At 45.4% G+C, this 19,618-nt stretch overlaps 1 protein-coding gene and 1 pseudogene across 1 annotated transcript in view; one reads left to right on the top strand and one right to left on the bottom strand.

Annotated features, from left to right (window-relative positions):
* LOC126298316 (inhibin beta B chain-like) overlaps positions 1 to 19,618 on the bottom strand; it is a 353,474-nt gene that overhangs the window by 44,390 nt on the left and 289,466 nt on the right. The gene's annotated exons all lie outside the window — the stretch shown is intronic.
* On the top strand, positions 13,982 to 14,099 carry LOC126299680 (5S ribosomal RNA; annotated as a pseudogene).

Raw genomic sequence — 19,618 nt, 5'->3', positions numbered from 1 at the left:
TGACACCCCCTACAAAATGATAAAATGACAAAAGTTTATCGCTTACCACATTTTCGCTATTCGTGCAGTAAAAAGACCGCATCAGGCATTAAGTTTTAATTCATTACTCTATTTTCAGCACATACGGCAGACGGTATCCACATAGATCATTGAATGTATCTGCAAAGTATATCATCGTATGACACATCGTCCACGAGATATGGCGCCATAAGCACTGAGAATCGTGAAAAACTGCAGTACAAAGCATGACGCTTTATGGATAGAGATTAAGGAAAGGCAAACCTACGTTTCTAGCATTTGTAGATTTCGAGAAAGCTTTTGACAATGTTGACTGCAATACTATCTTTCAAATTCTACAGGTGGCAGGGGTAAAATACAGGGAGCGAAAGGCTATTTACAATTTGTACAGAAGCCAGATGGTAGTTATAAGAGTCGAGGGGCATGGAAGGGAAGCAGTGGTTGGGAAGGGAGTGAGACAGGGTTGTAGCCTCTCCCCGATGTTATTCAATCTGTATATTGAGCACGCAGTACAAGAAACAAAAGAAAAATTCGGAGTAGGTGTTAAAATCCAGGGAAAAGAAAAAAATCTTTGAGGTTCGCCGATAACATTGTAATTCTGTCAGAGACAGCAAAGGTCTTGGAAGAGCAGTTGAACGGAATGGACAGTGTCTTGAAAGGAGGATATAAGATGAAAATCAACCAAAGCAAAACGAGGATAATGGAATGTAGTCGAATTAAGTCGGGTGGGTGATGCTGAGGGAATTAGAGTAGGAAATGAGACACTTAAAGTAGTAAATGAGTTTTATTATTTGGGGAGCAAAATAACTGATGATGGTCGAAGTAGAGAGGATATAAAATGTAGACTGGGAATGGGAAGGAAAGCGTTTCTGAAGAAGAGAAATTTGCTAAGATCGAGTATAGATTTAAGTGTCAAGAAATCGTTTCTCTGGTCCCGGCGGAGGTTCGAGTTCTCCATCGGGCATGGGTGTGTGTGTTTGTCCTTAGGATAATTTAGGTTAAATAGTACGTAAGCTTAGAAACTGATGACCTTAGCAGTTATGTCCCATAAGATTTCACACACATTTGAACATTTGAACAAATCGTTTCTGAAAATATTTGTACGGAGTGTAGTCATGTATGGAAGTGAAACATGGACGATAAATAGTTTGGACAAGAAGAGAATAGAAGCTTCCGAAATGTGGTGCTACAGAAGAATGCTGAAGATTAGATGGGTAGATCACATAACTAATGAGGAGGTATTGAATAGAATTAGGCAGAAAAGGAGTTTGTAGCACAACTTGACAAGAACAAGGGACCAGTTGGTAGCACATGTTCTGAGGCATCAAGGGATCACCAATTTAGCATTGGAGGGCAGCGTGGAGGGTAAAAATCATAGAGGGAGACCAAGGAATGAATACGCTAAGCAGATTCAGAAGGATGCAGGTTGTAGTAAGAACTGGGAGATGAAGAAGCTTGCACAGGATAGAGTAGCATGGAGAGCTGCATCAAACCATTCTCAGGACTGAAGACCACAACAACATGGATAGAGAGTAGGGAAAGGGAGAGGTGAATAGAGAAATGGGGGAGGAGGAGATGGACAGAGAGAGGCGGAAGAGGAGATGGAGAAAGAGAAGATGGAGGACTAGAAGGTTGGAATAAATAAATACCTGGGCAGCGTCAGGTTTGCCAGCTAATTGTATATACCTGGTGATTATAATTAAAGTTAAACTTCCAAATTTTAACGGAAAACAGTTAGGAATAGGTGGGCTTCCGCAGTCCCTTGGAAACAGAACAGAAGTTCTGAGCGAGACCTGCTACGACGCTCTCCGTTGTTGATTCAGTAGTAATCTGAAAAAAACGTAATGCTCACCTCTGGGTGCGTGGTATACTGAAGTAATTGAGAATGGAACAGTATTCTTGTTAAAAGACATTTATGTGGGCAGCAACGAGTCAGGTACTGCATGGTGTTAGTTCCAGACAGAATTACCGCAGGCCCCGTTTGCCGAGGCACAGATATGTACACAAGAGGCCTGTGAATCATTGACCATGATCATCATTTAACGACATCGCAATCAAGAATTCGACAGTTTGTATAAACTTAAAACTGTTTAGCATGTAAAAGGCAGTCCCAGTGAATGCGTTGGTTAAACAATAGTATTAGCGTTGTGCTATTGTAATTTTGTTGATAGTGTTCGTTGTTACCCTCTTGTCATTATTAGCTAGAATGAGGCACTGTACCTATTCTTAATTATAACTAGTGCCTTTGGGGTAATGAAATAACCTGCATTTATGTGTTACATACAGGGTGAGTCACTAACTATTGCCACCAACAATAACTGCGAAAGTATGATACGGCCTGAAAAGTTTGTGGGACAAAAGCTGCATGAGACAACTGGGGCCATTATGTGACGTTGGTTTTTTGTTGCTATGTGGGGTAGCTTCAGAGATATGAAGGTCAACTTTTTTTTAATGGGATGCTATAGTTTGGTACTTATTTTCTGATAGCGGCTATCGAGGCGAATCCAGTGATGTGTAACAGTAAGGTCTTTGAAGGTCAACGAAGGTCACGAAGTTGTCATGAACGTCCATTTACAGAAGGTGTTCGAAGTGATGACCATTGATGTCAATGCAGTGCTGCAATCTGCTAACTGATGTAAACGTTATCAACAAGACAATTGGTTCAAATGGCTCTGAGCACTATGGGACTCAAATGCTGTGGTCATCAGTCCCCTAGAACTTAGAACTACTTAAACCTAACTAACCTAAGGACATCACACACATCCATGCCCGAGGCAGAATTCGAACCTGCGACCGTAGCAGTCGCATGGTTCCGGACTGCGCGCCTAGAACCGCGAGGCTTATCAACAAGACATACGTAATGAAATGTACGTACTTACAGAAAAGTATTCACAGCATTATGTTAGGCGAAATATTAAATTATTATCGTCAGACGATAAAACCATGATACACTGAAAAATAAAGGCATACTATTACACAATGATATGATGATTGGTTTGTGGCGCTCAACTGCGCGGGCATCAGCGCCTGCACAAAGTCCCAATTTTTACATATTCTAATTTTTACACGATGCTATGTAACCACTGTCACGAATGATGATGATGAGATGATGAGGACATACAACCGCCCAGTCCCCGGGCAGAGACAATCCCTAACCCGGCCGTGAACCCGGGTCTCCATGATCCAGAGGCAGCAACGCTAGCCACTAGACCACGAGCTGCGGACACACAGTGATGTGACCAATTACGAAAATCATATGTCATACAACCATAAATGGCTCACATTTGTACATAGTGAACTGTTATCATACCATAATATAAATTACATCGTCAGTCTATAAAAACTGTGCTAGGTAGTGTACTCATTCGTGTTAAAATTGTAATCAGCGTTAACGCAGTGGAAAGATTCATATCAAAAAGTGGCGACTACACAACTGGTCACTGTTACTGGTGGAGCCAAAGATGGTCAGCCGGCCGCGGTGGCCGTGCGGTTCTGGCGCTGCAGTCCGGAACTGCGGGACTGCTACGCTCGCAGGTTCGAATCCTGCCTCGGGCATGGGTGTGTGTGATGTCCTTAGGTTAGTTAGGTTTAAGTAGTTGTAAGTTCTAGGGGACTTATGACCTAAGATGTTGAGTCCCATAGTGCTCAGAGCCATTTGAACCATTTTTGAACCAAAGATGGTCATTGAGGTCTACATACATAGATAGCGTTTAGTAGCTTACAGTTAAAAAGCCGTGTGGCGTCTGCTACGATAAGTACATGTGACAGTCATAACAGGTGGCCTATATGTTGCATCAAATAGCAGTCTGCGAGTGTTACAATCACAGGTGCGGTGACAGAAAACAAAATGCATGGAATTAATGGTTTATATGTACTCATAGGCACTAGAGTGTTACGAGTGATAGTCACATTCATATGTGTACTGCTTCCGTCATACAGTATCTTTTATGGGATAGGCCGTACAGATACATAAAATTTATGCACAGCTGCATGGTATACATACACAGGATGATTCAAACAAATTTTTGCAAACTGGCATGGCACATCGGTCATACAACAAGGATTGGTAATCATTAAGGAAGCGGACATGAACAAAGAGCATCCGGAGGTACTAAATGTCGTTGCAGTTATTTAGTCACATGCTACAAATCGACGCCCACTACAGGAGATCTCAAAGATTTGTCCAGATGCGTCGAGACACGCCTGACATCCACATTGCATTGAATGGCGCCCCCTCTCAAAGATACGTGGTATATCTCGAATACATCCTACTGCCGCAACAATCCTGCCCACCAGGTCCTCCAGCGATGTAACAGGTGTCTCATACACAAGGCCCTTCAGATATCCCGACAAGATAAAATCGATTGGGACAGATTGAGTGATTGTGGTGGTCATGTGACTGGCCCACTGCGACCAATCCAGCGTCCAGGAAAGGTTGCCCTCACGTGTCTGCGGGGGTTCCGTCGTGGGAACATCACTGAGCATGTCCGGCAGAACCTCTCGCAGCAATAGAAGATACGTGCGAGCATCAAGTATGTCAAGAAGAATGTATGGCCTAATTAAACAGTCTTCGACGATGCCAGCCCACACGTGACCGTGGTGCCCTCTCGCGGCTATATGATAAATGATTCTTGTTGATGTGTCGGACGTGTCATGTCAATTTGTAAACTTTTTTTGAATCACCCCATATAACAGTATAACACTTGTAACACTCTCCATTTCATCGACAATTAGGTTATACCAGCATCTCATATAACACACTAAAGTGGCTGTTACGTGTGATGAATGATCAATGAAGGAGCCGCGTGGTGTAGCCGCGCGGTCTATGCCGCCTTGCCACGGTTCGCGCGGCTCCACCCGTCGGATGTTCGAGTCCTCCCTCGGGCATGGGTGTATGTGTGTTGTCCTTAGCTTAAGTTAGTTTTAGTTTGATTAAGTAGTGTGTAGGCATAGGGACCGATAACCTCAGTAATTTGATCCCACAGAAACTTACTACACCAATTAAGGATTTGTCACAGGCACAAAGAAGTATGTTGACTGAAATCGTGTTGTCACATATATAAGCGCCTACGTAATCAGACTTGTCGTTAGACTGGCCATATCCTTAGAACGTCAGACATAATAAGCGTCTAACTATGTCTGTCTTGATACTTGAGTCACAATAATTAGAGTACAAATATATCACTAGCGTTTCTTTAAAATTGGTCAGGACATGTTTTCCTTTACATTATAAGTTAATTTTTTAACCAAATTGGGAAATTTTCGCTCTGTACTCGCGGCGCATTTATTTAATATTAAATGCGTGCATTTGTCTAAATTAGGAGATTCATTCCTGGAATAGCTAATTAATTACGTAGCGGAAGTGCCCGTAGTGGACTGGCAACCGGACTGTTCTGTAATAATTAGTTTGTGCTTCTTTATTGCGGCAGTTAGTAAGCACTTTTCCTGATTCAGAAGCATATTGATGTTGCGCTACATTTATCAAAACGCCCACGTACTTTTATTTGAAGTTGACGAGCAGAGGTGCCTGTCATTTTTGGCAAAATTATACATTTTGCGTCTAGGTTTGGTTGAGTTTCGGAACCAATTGCAAGTTTTCGAACTCGCCATGACACACAGAAGAATTAGTAGAAACTAAGAATAAAGTTTTGGAAACGCTTGGGAAATGTATACGGGTAGGAATGTTCACAACAGAAGGTCGTATCGCGGTGGTGGCTTTACGCTCAAAAGAAAATACCTGGTCCTTGCGAGAGCTACATTTGTTGGTGCAGTGACTGATGATTGAGGAGATGAGCTTAGAGATTAGAGCGGTGTCCTCCGGCCGGGCAAGCGTAAGATAGCGGCGTGGCTGTCGCCACGGCTGATTTGTGGCGGCGGCAGGCGGATGCATTTGTCTGGCAGCGGTCACGGCGGCGGTCCGGCGCCAGCGCAGGCGCCACTCGACGGATGGGCTCGTCAGCCACGTCCGATGCTGGCCCGCGATACGCAACCGGGGCGCCTCTCAGCAGACAGGACCATTTCGAAACAGCTCATTACGAAAACACGTCTGCACCTCATTCCCAGGATCCGTAGGTACACGCCGTAGAAGATGCACCGAACTCCTCTCTCACTTCGAGCCCAGTTTTAGGACTGCCTACTGCTTGAAACAAGGACAAAGAACCTGATAGTATCTGATTACAAGATTTGTGGTCAACGTATTGAACATGTCACATGGCGCAAATACAGAAAAAGCCAGATACGTCGTGGTCCGATATGTCGTGGGTTCGGATATTACACAGTGTACAATCCTTACTTCATTCTGCAAAGAATCAGTCTGACGACTATTGGGTATTGTTGTAAGAAGTGGTCCATTGAAAAAAATAGAACACTTGAGGAATGTAGTGACACAGGTTTCAACTGCAGTGACAGTCAGTCTGCATGTGACATTCTGCAATGCAATATTGGACGGTAGTCAACAAAGAGGAACCGATTTCGAAGGTAATAAGAGAAAATATATTACTAACGCTGCACGAAGTGAGAATGATAAAGCCTGGTCAAATGAGTCCCCATTTCCGTTGGTAAGAGCTGGTGGTATGGATCCATGAAGCCATGCACCCAGGTTGTCAAGAAGTCACTGTGCAAGATGGTGGTGGCTCCATAATGGCGTGGGCTGTGTGTACATGGAACGGACTGGATCGTCTGGTCCAAATCAACCGATCGTTGATTAGAAATGGTTATATTCGGCAACTTGGAGACAATCTGCAGCCATTTATGGACGGAATGTTTATAGATGACAATACGCCATGACACTGGGCCACAGTTATTCGCAATTGGTTTTAAGAACATTCTGGACGATTCGAGCTAATGATTTGGCCGCCCAGATCGCCCGACATAGGGCATAGTCGAGAGGTCACTACGTGCACAAAATCGTACTCCGGAAACACTTGCGTAACTATGAACGGCTATAGAGGCAGCATGGCTCAGTATCTCTGCATGGGACGTCTAACGACATTTGGAGCCCATGCCACCTCGAGTTGCTGCACTACACCGCACGAAAGGAAGTCCGAGGCGATATTAGGTCCAGTGTATAGCGGCCCCTTTGGCGGATGACTGTGAGGTTGGTATCCCACCACTTGTCTGGGATCTATCCAGACATGTCTTCGAAGCAGGACTCATCACTGAAGACAATTAAACTCTAGTCAATTAGATTTTAGGCCAAAGACGTGTCTGGAGACTTCACAGGCAGCAGTAGGATATCAGCCTGATTCTCGCGAGCCATACGGCATGACAACCAGGAGTGATAGTCTGGGTATCATTCCTTTTTGTACTTGGAGCCCATTGATTGTCATCCGCGATACCTTTACAGTACAGCGGTGCGTCGATGATATTCTACGCTTAGTTTTGTCGCCGTTCGTGGTAAGCCATCCTGGGCACACATATCAGAAAAATAATGCCCGCCCACACACGGCAAGAGATTCTGCTCCTTGTATTCGTCCTTGCCATACCCTACCTTGGCCAGTAAGTGTGCCAGATCTCTCCCCAGTAGAGAACGTGTGGAGCATTATGGGCAGGGTCGTCCACCTAGCTCGAGATTTTGACGCTCTAATGCGCCAATTGGACGGCATGTGCATGATATCCCTTAGGAGGATATCTACCAACTCTATCATTCAATGCCAAGACGACTGAGCCGGCCGAGGTGGCCGAGCGGTTCTAGGCGCTACAGTCTGGAACCACGCGACCGCTACGGTCGCAAGTTCGAATCCTGCCTCGGTCTTGGATGTGTGTGATGTCCTTAGGTTAGTTAGGTTTAAGTAGTTCTATGTTCTAGGGGACTGATGGTCTCAGATGATAGGTCCCATAGTGCTCAGAGCCATTTGAACCATTTTTGAACCAAGCCGACTGACTGGTTGCATAAAAGCCAGAGGTGGGCCAACGCGATATGGCACGCTCTGTTAGTGAAGTTCTGTCTGTAGAGTATACCATCCAATTTTTCTGAAATTGTAATCATTTGTTTGTTCATATACATCACATCTACCAGTCTCCTTCCCATTAGAACAATTCCTTCGTGTCTTACAGCACATGAAGAATAAAGACATACAATGTTAATAAAGTTTGTTTTGTTCAAAAAGCTTTAAGATTTTTCAAGGCATTACTTTTCAGCACAACCTCGTACAGTTCAGTGCCGGTTTAAGTGATGGATAAGCATCGTTCCGTTCGCAGGCTAAATGCCCTCGGGGACGTACTGCCACGGGTAAAGTTAGATTTCATTAATAAAATGAATTACCACCTCGTTCCAACTCAGCTAAAGGGAACTCCTAAATTGTATTGTTGATGTAACTGAACACGAGAGCAGTTAAGAGTCAATTGATTGACACAGCTGTTTTCCCTTATCGGAAGAAGAATTAATAGAATTTAATATTTCCTAACACTTGTATGTATTGGTCTACGGAAGCTTTCTGGATAGTGGTTATAACTGGAAGAACTGCGAACCATTTCTTCTTCCGCGACTTTTTTCTTAGTGCGCTGAGAATGTGAGCACTTAGTAAACTGATACAAAACAATTACTCCGTAGCTTTTAGAAGAGTCTCTACATGCGGAAGTAATAGGTATGTTAGGGGCAGCCGTTGGAAACTGGAAATTTGTGGTAAAGACTTATGGGATCAAACTGCTGAGGTCATCGGTCTTTAAGCTTTCGCACTACTTAAGCTAACTTAAACTAACTTACGCTAAGGACAACACACGCACCCATGCCCGAGGGAGGACTCGAACCTCCGACGGGAAGAGTTGCGTGGACCGTGACAAAGCGCCTTAGACTGCGCCGCTACCCCGCGCGGCGGGCAGGAGTTGGCCGATATAACTACAGACGTGAGACTGAGCATATTTTTGTGAACAAAGGATATGACGCGTGGTCATTGTCAGACTGCTGATCATCTACAATCACTGCAGGTTGGGGACCATTCCTACAAGAGAGTGCAAGAATTCAAATACCTAGGGGCACTTTTCACTTAGAACTCGTCATGTGAAGCACAGATCAGTGCCAGAATAAAAGCAGGACACCGATCTTACCACAGCCTAGCACAACTGTTTCGGTCCAAATCTCTCTCCAGACAGTTCAAGATTCGACTGTACAAAACCTTGATCCAGCCTGTTGTTCTATATGGCTGTGAGACATGGAGTATCCGGAAACAGGACTTCCATAAGCTCCTTGTCTTTGAGAGAAAAGTGCTTCGGAAGATCTTCGGTCCAGTTCTGGATGCAGATACAGGGGAATGGAGGATCACATACCACCAAGAGCTTGAGGAACTATACCAGCAGCCCAACATAGCAAGAGCTGTGAAAGCCAAACGAATGCTGTGGGCCGGCCATGTAGCCCGGATGGAGGATCACAGATGGCCTCGGAAGCTCCTGGATTTCACACCTACAGGAAAGAGACCGCTAGGGAGACCCAAGAAGCTTTGGAGGGATGGACTTCATGAAGATTTAAAACAAATGTCAATAGATGTGGACGAATGACGGATAGCAACAATGGACAGAATACAGTGGAGGAGGAAACTTGTAGATGCGTGCGATCCACTGGGCGTGATCACGTAGTAGTAGTAGTAGTAGTAGTAGTAGTAAAGGAAAAAATATTAAGGCTGAACGCCCCGTCTACATCGAGGACGTCATCGACGGAGCACATGTTCGGTATGTTTCTAGAATGGGGAAGGAAATCGCCCGTGCACTTTCACAGGAACCATCCCGGCTTTTCCCTGGGGAGAATTCGGGAAATTACGGATATACTAAATCTGGATGACCGGACGCGGATTTAGGTCGTCGACCTCTCGAACGCGAGTCCAATGTGCTAACCACCGCGCCAACTGGCTCGATTATATTGTCGGATGCACACAAAATTAGCAACGAGAACTCCTAGTACTGCAGTCACTACTGATATTCGCATAGGCCAACTAAAGCTATGGTCTCTTACTGTCAGTAGCTGGTGTGGTCAGATTGATTTTGGAAAGCTTGTAAGACTGTAGCAGGGTAGTCTGTCTTGAGGAATAATTGTCAAGAAAAAATTAGGTACGTTGCGCTGTTTCCGAGTTAATTAGCATTCAATTTAGTCATTCAGGACGTTGGGCGCGCAAATTTAAGAGGTCCGTGTCCGATGTCGCGAGCGCTCCCTCGGGCATGGGTATGTGTGTTTGTCCTTAGGATAATTTAGGTTAAGTAGTGTGTAAGCTTAGGGACTGATGACCTTAGCAGTTAAGTCCCATAAGCCTTCACACACATTTCAACATTTTTTTCTGGTGCCGCCAAACGTGTTCCTTCGTCTGATTTTCTAAAACCGAACAAGAGAGCAATACAAAAATTGGGCCCAGCCAAAGGTCCAGAATTCCCATCCGCTATCATCTACGCTATTAAAACAACTGATACTAACTGTGTCTGGCGGTCCTCTTGAATTTTGCACCCGCCATGGCCTGATGGCCAACGCCATTCTAACTAACTTGGAAACGATGCAACGTATCGAATTTTTTTCTGAACATTTATTTCTGAGCAAAACCTTCTCTGAAATACCCTTACAGGCTTTTCACACTTTCTGAGCACGCTGTATAATACTGTAAAATGTTTCTTCATTTTAGCGTGATCTTGTCTCATGTGAATAAGGGCTGAACGTATTACGTTATCGAGAAACAGGAGAGAGAGTGTCATGGATGTGATACAGGATTTGGGGTGGATGGCATTAAAAGAAAGGCGTTTCTTGTTACGGCGGGATCTTCTCACTAAATTCCAATTACCAACTTTCTCCTCCGAATGCAAAAATATTTTGTTGACACCGACCTACATAGGAAGAAACGGTCATCGTAACAGAATAAGAGAAATCAGAGCTTGCACGGAAAGAGGTAGGAGCTCGTTCATTCCACGCACTGTTCGGGAGTGGAATAATGGAGAATTATTGTGAAGGTGGTTCGATAAAGAATCTACCAAGCACTTTAGTGTGATTTGCAGAGTATCGGTCTAGATGTGCCATTGACAGTAAGAAATTTTGGATAGTATGGTAGCGTTGTCTTATGACTGTCGCTTTGTAATACACCCCATCTATAGGGATATGCTCCACAGTTCCAGCCAAATTACCCTGGAACTAAATATTTAGAAAGCTAGCATTATTGTTAATTCGGCACTTGGGCTAAAGTCTAGATCAAGGGCAGTCGCAGTCGCGGCGGTGCTCATCTACTGCTCATAGGTTGGCAACTCGTCAGTTTCGCGTAGCCAGTGCGATTTATCTTTGAAATAGACAATGAGAGGCCGGAACAGAGGCAATGTATTTCTAGCGCTGAAATTGAAACCTACGTCTTCTTTGCTGACTTACGGTGTATTAATGAGTTTCCAGAGAAATGTTTTGCGTATATTCCAGTGAGTGCTATAAAGTGGACTGATTTAAGTGATTTGATTGTGCACGGAGACGTCGTCCGTTTGTGCATGTCTCATGGATTAATTTTAGAGACACAAAAATGTATCAAATGTACTGAAATGTCTCTCCAAGAGACATAGGTTTGTGTGAATGGTATCATTTGGACATACAGTAAATGCCGCCACTGTGAGAACGTGGATCATTGTTTTTTAATTCAATCGTGGCAGAAAGTAGGTTGATCAATGTTTATTAGTAACAGAGTCACGTGTTTGATATATTGTAAATGCAAATGTCGTGTGATTAGGGCCTCCCGTCGGGTAGACAGTTCTCCGGGTGCAAGTCTTTCGATTTGACGCCACTTCGGTGACTTGCGTGTCGATGGGGATGAAATGATGATGATTAGGATCACGCAATACCCAGTCCCTGAGTGGAGAAAATCTCCGACCCACCCGGGAATCGAACACGGGCCCTTGGGATTGACATTCTGTCTATGACTACTCAGCTACCGGGGGCGGACGTTTGATATATTAATAAACATTGATCCGCCTACCTTCTCCCACGACTTGACTGGAAAACATTCATCTTCATACTCAGTGCACTCGCGCCGATCGATTGCGTAGTAAGACAGATCAGAGAAATATTTATTGCTTTGTCGAATATATCATAGATTGCGACGCTGTCCTCTGTTTCCAGATGCCAGCACAGTTTTTAAATAGCTGCTGCTCAAACAAGGAACAGTTAAGTATATGATCCTCGTTTACAGCAATGTTTCACCCTTTCATTCGAATAAATTACTTCGAAACATGTCGTCTGCCTGCTCCTCTGTAACTGGCTGCGTGACACAAACAGCTGACTCACAATCTTTTGTTCCCGTCATACTCACTGCAGCCGCTGACAACATTCTTGCACGAATCTCAGAAGTACATCTCTGGCCCTATTCTGGACTTTCGCCGTCACTAGCATGCGTCTTCATGACTTACTAGATCTCATGAGCCGTGAACAGTGCTTAACATATGGGACATACTGCTTAAAACATGCCGATACTAACCGCTCGTGTTATCTGCGCGTGTTAATGACATCGCTTCCCGCAGGGGATGTCTGTCAGATTCGGATCTAATCCACACGGCGGATTAACGACTAGGGGTAGGTGTGCTGGCTAGCCTGGATGTGGTTTTTAGACGGTTTCTCATAGCCCACTAGGTGCATACCGCCTCAGACACACGCTACGCAGACAGTTAGACCACTCTCTCACAATTGCACATAGAATTTACTGTACGTGCAAGCAGACTGGGTGCACTGCTTCTGTCCTGGAGAATGTGTAGGTGACTTATGCCCTCAGTCGTTAGATAACCTTGAACACTTACTTAGCATCAGCAGCAGCATTATGCTAGTGTATTCCGGTTGCGACATGCTTACAAGCACACAAGACAAAAAATTCTCAACCCCAGGTGATATTGTCCTAAGACGCTTTAACACCTCCTGTAGTCTTATTAATGGCCACCATTCGACTAGGAAGATGGTCTACAAGTTGCTTCCATTACACCATACCCTTCACTAGCCACTCACTGACGATTAATCCCCAAAGAGCTTCCAAATTTAAAGAACGTTGATTGCTACAATTCATCCGCTGTTCTAAATAGTTCTAGACACTTTCTATGGGATCAAGATCAGATGCTGTAGCGGACCATTCGTGATGCAGAGCTCATCAAACAAGGAACGTTTGCTCGTAGCCAATTGAACTCAGCTGTCGTCACCTTGGAAAACCAGACTGTCCACGGCATACTCATCATGAAGACGTAGAAGAAAGGACAGTTTGTCATTCAGAATGTTAAAATGGACATCTGATTCATGTTCACGGTAACCTGAAGGAAAGAGTCAAAATTCTGGTACGAAAAACACCTCCATATCCTCACAGAACCACTTCCAGCCTGTACTGCACCCCCACACACTACGGATGCAGCGACCCATCGGACCTTACCACACGCCTCCAATGGATAATGTCCAATTTCTGCGTCACTTGGTCCGTTCAGGGCGAGCAGATGTATGTGTCGCTTGTGAGAAATGGCCTTTTGCCGGGTATTCCACTTCACATGTACAGTGCATGTAATTCACTTCGCTATGTTCGCTCGGAAACCGGTTGAGATGGACCTGAATACGCTGAAAGAACCTGTTCCTATGAAGTTTGGAACCGATTATCGTTGACAGGGGTGACACTCGTCTCAGTTCCCTGTGGGTTGGGATCTTTTTACTGTCACTCTTCACACGCGGTGTCGCATGGCTGCGATTTGTAAACAGTTCCTTGGAGGTACGTTGGACGGTCCGCGTTGATACACAGACAAATTGGGCAACTTCATTCGCAGTGCTCATGGTCTCGTCAAAACACGATAGCTCCTTTCTGGCATTCGTACACGTCTCCACGTCGACCCAACTTACTGCGCTGATTACATACACGCCTTTTCAAGATCATCACTTACTTCAGCAGTGGAGAGTCACGTGACTCCTTGGTACCAGTTGTAAACCATCTATAGCATTCTAAACAGACCAATGAGCTCTTTTAAGGTAGTGACAAATATTTTGCGTGGTAAGTTCTTGGAAGGCAACGGCCTTGCCGCAGTGGATACACCGGTTCCCGTGAGATCACCGAAGTTAAGCGCTGTCGGGCGTGGCCGGCACTTGGATGGGTCACCATCCGGGCCGCCATGTACTGTTGCCATTTTTCGGGGTGCACTCAGCCTCGTGATGCCAATTGAGGAGCTACTCGACCGAATAGTAAAGGCTCCGGACAAAGAAAACCATCGTAAGGACCGGGAGAGCGGTGTGCTGACCACACGCCCCTCCTATTCGCATCCTCATCTTAGGACGACATGGCGGTCGGATGGTCCTGATGGGCCATTTTAAAAATTTGATACACTATTTCTTTTTGACAGTATACAGCAATATACGAAAAAACCTATCCATGTTCCCCCATCTCCTCTACTTCTTCTTCATTTACTCAATTTCACTCTAAAAAATTCTTGTCAGTAAATAGAACTCTATATTTATCTGTGAAATCTGGTGCACCGTAACATTGTTTGTCATTATCATGCTACAAAGTGCGTTTCAAAATATCAGCTGGCCGTTGTGACCGAGCGGTTCTAGGCGATTCAGTCCAAAATCGCGCTGCTGCAACGGTCGCAAGTTTGAATCCTGCTTCGGACATGGACGTGTGTGATGTCCTTAGGTTAGTTAGGTTTAAGTAGTTCTAAGTCTAGGGGACTGATGACCTCAGATGTTAAGTCCCATAGTGCTTAGAGCCATTTGAACCATTTTCAAAATATCGAAAATTTTTGGAACGTATTCTGTTGATAATAATGTAAATAACAACGCATGTCATACAGAAAATGCGTTTCAGTACCACGGAAACCTAAACCTGATCCTTGCATTCATTCAGCCTCGTTTCATTTCTTCTATATGCTTTGTGAAACAGTCATAGTAATTTGCTGTGGTAGTTAGTTGACTTGTAACCAGCTCACTGACATGGTTGTTGTGCTAAAAGAGAAAGGATGATCAGAATTTAATGCCCTATAGAGCATGAAGTCATGAGAGGCGGAGAAAAAGCTTTGAATAGGGAGGTATGAAGAAGGAAATCAGCCGTGTCCTTTTTAAAGCAAACGTTCTAGCAACAATCTTAAGCGAATTAGTGTAATCACGAAAGCTTCTATCTTGGCGGCCGGATGGTGATTTGAATCGGCGTGCTTCGTAATTCGAGTACTAACATTCACACAGTGATATCGTCCGTAAAACGAGGAGCCAAAGCAAGGTTGACAGCTCGCAATGAAACCACAGAAAGGAATATTTGCCACATGCCGCACCGACGATTGAGAAACGCCGGCGTAGCCACGCAACCTACAGCTTCTTCACGCCACCGCAACTTCTTGTTTACTCACGGCTGAGCAGAGGAACACTGGCTGAGTTTGTAGTCAACGATCAAGACGACAGCATCGTCTAAGATGGACCACCAGTGTATTCAGCGTATTAGGAAGAATTTTATGTGAACATTATATCAGTTATTCTTCAAGTGACGAGTCTTGTAAATTTGCTCGTATCAAGTAACTCTTTAACATTCAGAGACAGATGTAAATACACAGAATATTCCTGTGGAAATGAACTGTGAGAAGTTAAGCAAAAATTCATATCTATATCACAATAACGTGAACAATATACACTCCTGGAAATTGAAATAAGAACACCGTGAATTCATTGTCCCAGGAAGGGGAAACTTTATTGACACATTCCTGGGGTCAGATACATCACATGATCACACTGACAGAACCACAGGCACATAGACACAGGCAACAGAGCATGCACAATGTCGGCACTAGTACAGTGTATATCCACCTTTCGCAGCAATGCAGGCTCCTATTCTCCCATGGAGACGATCGTAGAGATGCTGGATGTAGTCCTGTGGAACGGCTTGCAATGCCATTTCCACCTGGCGCCTCAGTTGGACCAGCGTTCGTGCTGGACGTGCAGACCGCGTGAGACGACGCTTCATCCAGTCCCAAACATGCTCAATGGGGGACAGATCCGGAGATCTTGCTGGCCAGGGTAGTTGACTTACACCTTCTAGAGCACGTTGGGTGGCACGGGATACATGCGGACGTGCATTGTCCTGTTGGAACAGCAAGTTCCCTTGCCGGTCTAGGAATGGTAGAACGATGGGTTCGATGACGGTTTGGATGTACCGTGCACTATTCAGTGTCCCCTCGACGATCACCAGAGGTGTATGGCCAGTGTAGGAGATCGCTCCCCACACCATGATGCCGGGTGTTGGCCCTGTGTGCCTCGGTCGTATGCAGTCCTGATTGTGGCGCTCACCTGCACGGCGCCAAACACGCATACGACCATCATTGGCACCAAGGCAGAAGCGACTCTCATCGCTGAAGACGACACGTCTCCACCACTGGAGGCGGGCTGCACGATGTTGGGGCGTGAGCGGAAGACGGCCTAACGGTGTGCGGGACCGTAGTCCAGCTTTATGGAGACGGTAGCGAATGGTCCTCGCCGATACCCCAGGAGCAACAGTGTCCCTAATTTGCTGGGAAGTGGCGGTGCGGTCCCCTACGACACTGCGTAGGATCCTACGGTCTTGGCGTGCATCCGTGCGTCGCTGCGGTCCGGTCCCAGGTCGACGGGCACGTGCACCTTCCGCCGACCACTGGCGACAACATCGATGTACTGTGGAGACCTCACGCCCCACGTGTTGATCAATTCGGCGGTACGTCCACCCGGCCTCCCGCATGCCCACTATACGCCCTCGCTCAAAGTCCGTCAACTGCACATAGGGTTCACGTCCACGCTGTCGCGGCATGCTACCAGTGTTAAGGACTGCGATGGAGTTCCGTATGCCACGGCAAACTGGCTGACACTGACGGCGGCGGTGCACAAATGCTGCGCAGCTAGCGCCATTCGACGGCCAGCACCGCGGTCCCTGGTGTGTCCGCTGTGCCGTGTGTGTGATCATTGCTTGTACAGCCCTCTCGCAGTGTCCGGAGCAAGTATGGTGGGTCTGACGCACCGGTGTCAATGTGTTCTTTTTTCCATTTCCAGGAGTGTATTATATGTTATGGTTCCGCTCAGTCTTGTGCCGGCGCCAACCTAAGAATCATATGTTGTGCTGGTGAGTATATTTTCGGACGGTAAAACACATACGAAGCGTACAATATGACGCTTCACGACATACACTTTGTGTCTTCTATTCCACTGGTGGTCCACATTATATTCCACTATTAGAACAACGATTATTATACGACTTGCACTGATCCACATGTTTCTTTCTACAGCGTTCCCATACATGGTTTCCTCTTCAAACCATACTCCACCCGATGTCCTCCGCAAGTTCAAGAATTTTATGCGAAATTTAGAGACTACTCCTGTACATACACAATGTGATCAAAAGTATCCGAACACCTGGCTGAAAATGACTCACAAGTTCGTGGCGCTCTCCATCGGTAATGCTGGAATTCAATATGGTGTTGACCCGCTCTTAGCCTAAATGGCAGCTTCCACTCTCGCAGGAATACGTTCAATTAGGTGCTGGAAGGTTTCTTGGGGAATGGCAGCCCATTTCTCACGGAGTGCACTGAGGAGAGGAGTCTATGTCGGTCGGTGAGGCCTGGCTCCAAGTCGACGGTCCAAAACATCCCAAAGGTGTTCTATAGAATTCAGGTCAGGAGTCTGTGCAGGCCAGTCCATTACAGGGATGTTATTATCGTGTAATCACTCGGCCACAGGCCGTGCGTTATGGACAGGAGCCGGCCGCGGTGACCGAGCGGTTCTAGGCGCTTCAGTCAAAGAAAACCATCGTAACGACCGGGAGAGCGGTGTGCTGACCACACGCCCCTCCTATCCGCATCCTCATCTGAGGACGACATGGCGGTCGGATGGTCCTGATGGGCCACTTGTAGCCTGAAGACGGAGTGCTTTAAGTTCTTGAAAGTAACGTATCTCTGTACAATTAAACTCGGCGACGATACCATAGCTAAGGTACTAGACATCGCACTAGTTATTAGATCGGCGACGTTCCAAATGAAAGGTACCTATTCAAAATGAGGACAAAAGATGCACACAGGGGTACTGAGTTACGACTTTAACACATTCTTTCACACGTCAGAGAGCATTATGCGTCACGTAACACAAATATCTCTAATAATTCATAAACGGTGCAACATACTGAAGTAGGGTTTCATCACTGTCAGTTCTCATTGGGTCAAATAGTTTTCTCTGGTTAAAATCACTCGTAATAATCTGCTGAGATATCATGGTTACCATGAATTTTAAAAATTGGATACACTATTTCTTTTTGACAGTATACAGCAATATACGAAAAAACCTATCCATGTACCCCCATCTCCTCTACTTCTTCTTCATTTACTCAATTTCACTCTAAAAAATTCTTGTCAGTAAATGGAACTCTATATTTATCTGTGAAATCTGGTGCACCGTAACATTATTTGTCATTATCATGCTACAAAGTACGTTTCAAAATATCAGCTGGCCGCAGCGACCGATCGGTTCTAGGCGATTCAGTCCAGAATGGCGCTACTGCAACGGTCGCACGTTCGAATCCTTCCTCGGGCATGGATGTGTGTGATGTCCTTAGGTTAGTTAGGTTTAAATAGTTCTAAGTTCTAGGGGACTGATGACCTCAGCTGTTAAGTTCCATAGTGTGCAGAGCCATTTGAACCATTTTTTTGATCGCCACATTGTGTATCGTGATTTGTCACTCCACACAACGTTTTTACATTGTTCAACCGTCCAATCCTTTCCCTCAATACACCAAGAGAGGCGTCGTTTGACATTTACCGGCGAGATGTGTGGCTTATGCGCAGCAACTCGACCATGAAATCCAAGTTTTCTCACCGCCCGCCTAACTGTCATAGTATTTGCAGTGGATCCTGATGCAGTTTGGAATTCCTGTTTGGTGGTCTGGATAGATGTCTGCCTATTACACATTACGGCCGTCGGCTGTCTCTGTCAGTCAACAGACGAGGTCGCCCTGTACGCTTTTGTGCTGCACGTGTCCCTTCACGTTTCCACTTCACTATCACATCGGAAACAATGGACCTAGGGATGTTTAGGATCGTGAAAATCTCGGGTACAGACGTATGACACAAGTGACACACAATCATCTGACCACATTCGAAGTTCCTTAGTTCCGCGGAGCGCCCCATTCTGCCCTCTGGCGATGTCTAATGACTACTGAGGACGCTGATATGGGGTAGCTAGCAGTAGGAAGCAGAACAATGAACCTCACAAGAAAATGAAATACACATAAAAACTGTAAATATGTCATAAATACACCTTAACATATATGCAATGAGGTGGCAAAAGTCATGGGATACCTCCCATTACAGTGTCGGACCTCATTTTACCTGGTTTAGTGCAACAGCTTGATGCGGCATGGACTCCATAAGTGCCGCACGTGATTAGCCGTATATGCTTCCGTACGAGCCCTTATTTCTCTTATATTCAAGGACCTTACGTGAAGTCTGCGGTGGAGGAATTAGAAGCGTTCGGCAGTCACTTCCAAAAACTATTTTTTCTTAAATTTTCTCAATACTCTTTCACGAAAAGATTGTCGTCTTCCTCCCAGGAATTTCCACTTGAGTTTACAAATCATCTCCTTAGTAGTCACATGTTAATCGTACGCCCACGGTAACTGGGTGGTCAGTGCGACGGAATGTCAACCCT

This window comes from Schistocerca gregaria, chromosome X (assembly GCF_023897955.1).
Source record: "Schistocerca gregaria isolate iqSchGreg1 chromosome X, iqSchGreg1.2, whole genome shotgun sequence".
Taxonomy (NCBI): Eukaryota; Metazoa; Arthropoda; class Insecta; order Orthoptera; family Acrididae; genus Schistocerca; species Schistocerca gregaria.
This window is presented reverse-complemented; position numbering and strand designations above follow the sequence as displayed.